General features: G+C 44.6%; 1 pseudogene; it reads left to right on the top strand.

Annotated features, from left to right (window-relative positions):
- Positions 1–218: 218 nt before the first annotated feature.
- Positions 219–2360, top strand: LOC149211756 (putative protein phosphatase 2C 2 pseudogene; annotated as a pseudogene).
- The last annotated feature ends 221 nt before the right edge of the window (positions 2361–2581 follow it).

Genomic DNA, 2581 nt, shown 5'->3' with positions numbered 1-2581 from the left:
AAATAAAAATTATGAACTCGCTACAGAACGTCAATTTTAAAGTCAGGCGATTTATGAACTCGCTACAGAACGTAATTTTAAAGTTAGCGAAAATAGTTGAAAAAAAAATCACGAAATGCAACGCTAGGAATAACCGTTGACATGAGCAGATTGAGTGAGGGGAGGCTTTTGGAAAATAAAATTCCGAGTTGTTAAAATAAACGTTAGGTCCCTTAAAAATGTCCCCGAATCCAACGCTGGCCCCTCCGGCGGTATGAGTAGATTCCGGATTTAGACGCGTGGCCGGTAAGGACAAAGGACACTTCCATACACCCAACATCCACAACCGCCGACCCACGTGATGTGCTACGGAAAATTTATTGCGAAAGCGTCTCCCAGCTAATAATAATATATATTTCTAATCAATAGAGTTTACTTAGACAACCCAAGACGGAATAACGATTGCGGAGAGTATTTCAGACTATTTCTTTCACATTGAAAACGTCTCCGAACTAATTTTAACGATATATATTTTCAATCAACGGAGTTTTCTGGTTGGCACTTTGATCAAGTATTACATATATAATTTTAGAATATTTCAGCCAGTTCCAGCGTATAGACGTTGGCATCATATATCATAATTTACTGGGAACGTGCTGGATTCGGTAAAGGTGTTGACCCAGCAAAAAACATGTCACTTTCTTATTGAGCGCAAAATAAATGCGCCCTCATAGAATTCTGCGATTCCTATTTTCACCGCAATTTTATATTAATGCGCCCTGACATGTCAGGGCGCGAAATATAACGCGCACCGTCATGATTGAAAAAAAAAACGGCCCGCAGGGCGCATTAAATATAAAATTGTGGTGCAACGTGCTAGATTCGGTGTTGACCCAGCAGAAAACTGGAAACTTTCCTAATGAGCTCAATATAAATGCTCAGCGTATACCTCATAATAATTCAATATATCTAACGAAAGGGCTTGGAGGCATAGAGTCAGTTGAATTTGAAACAACAGAGGGAGAAGGAGACCGGGGGATTTATTGCTGCTTCGCATCACTGTTGTAGAGCCCCTGTGTTGGCTCAACAACAACCGCAACACACAGGTAGTTTTCTAAGGCATCAACAAGTTTCATCACCACCAGATTATGAGCATGGCTTGCATAGTAGCACGGAATTCTGCCTCCTCCATGGGCTCCTGCATGTCTCCCTCTATTCACGATTCTGATATTGAAATATGGGCAGCTTCCCCATGGAATCACTGTTTACAGAAACCCAACAGCAGAGGCGACCAGGCCGGTTTACTTGGGTCTCGGCTGAGTTCCGTGTTGATCACCAGAGACAAAAAACTTCCACGGAACGAGAACGGGGAGAACCTGATCAAGCAGGTGGAGCAGAGGGTGGTCTCTGCCTGTGTATATTGCCCGGAGGAGAACGGTCCGCTTGCCCGCAAGTGCCCTTCGCCTCGGCTCAAGGGTAAACGCCCCCAGAGGCTGGATATTCCGCTCAAGTCCCCGAGCCTGGATGCCCGCTCCTTCACAGTGCATCAGCGGATGGAGGTCAATGTTGAGGGTTTTCATTATGCAATGTCATGCAAACAAGGTTCGCGAGAATTCATGGAGGATACCCACAAGGCCATTGTCAATGTTCTTGGTGATTCCAAACGTGCCTTCTTTGGTGTCTTCGATGGTCATGGCGGTCGGGAAGCTGCAACTTTTGCTGCAGAAAATATTGGGCAGAATATTGTGGATGCTATGCTCCGCATGGAACATGAAACAGACGACAATCTTGAGGTGGCTGTTAAAGCTGGTTACTTAACAACAGATGCAGAGTTCTTGAAGCAGGAGGTTAGCAGCGGTACTGCTTGTGTAACAACTCTAATTGTAAATGGTAACCTGGTGGTTTCTAATGCTGGGGATTGCCGAGCAGTCATTAGCAGAGATGGTGCTTCTGAAGCCCTTACGTGTGATCATCGAGCTGGAAGAGAGGACGAGCGACAACGGATAGAAAATCTCGGTGGAATTGTGGACCTCCGCCACGGTGTTTGGCGAGTTCAGGGATCTCTAGCTGTAACTAGGGCAATAGGCGATTCACACATGAAAAAATGGATAACTGCTGAACCTGACACCAGAAAGATTGAAATTACTTCCGACTGCGAGTTTTTAATTTTAGCATCGGATGGCTTGTGGGATAAAGTCAGTAATCAAGAAGCAGTGGATATTGCTAGGCCCTTTTGCATGGAGAAGCAGTCTAATTCGACACCATTTAGAGGAGGCCCTAAAGTTGCTTGCAAAAAGCTTGTAGAGCTAGCAGTATCCAGAAAATCTCAAGATGATGTTAGTGTGATGATAGTACAACTCGCGCATTTTCGCAGGAAGTAGAATAAGACTGGATGATGTGAGGAAGGAATGCCATCCAAAAAGATCTAGAATAAAACTGGATGAGGTGAGGGAGTTATGCCACCCAGACAGTCCTTGACCTAACCAGCGTGTATGGGGAGTCACCTATATCCATTTTTGTACAGCAGCGCAAATTAGCTGGTCCAGGTCCAATGATTCTTTTCAGAGTCACCCTTCAATTTAGTTTCGATGATCTTTGGTTA

Source organism: Pinus tabuliformis, chromosome 1_1 (genome assembly GCF_031772625.1).
Source record: "Pinus tabuliformis cultivar Carrire ecotype Pingquan chromosome 1_1, CPIR1, whole genome shotgun sequence".
NCBI classification, from domain to species: domain Eukaryota; kingdom Viridiplantae; phylum Streptophyta; class Pinopsida; order Pinales; family Pinaceae; genus Pinus; species Pinus tabuliformis.
Note: the sequence above shows the minus strand (reverse complement) of the source record. Positions and strands in the feature narration are given on the sequence as shown.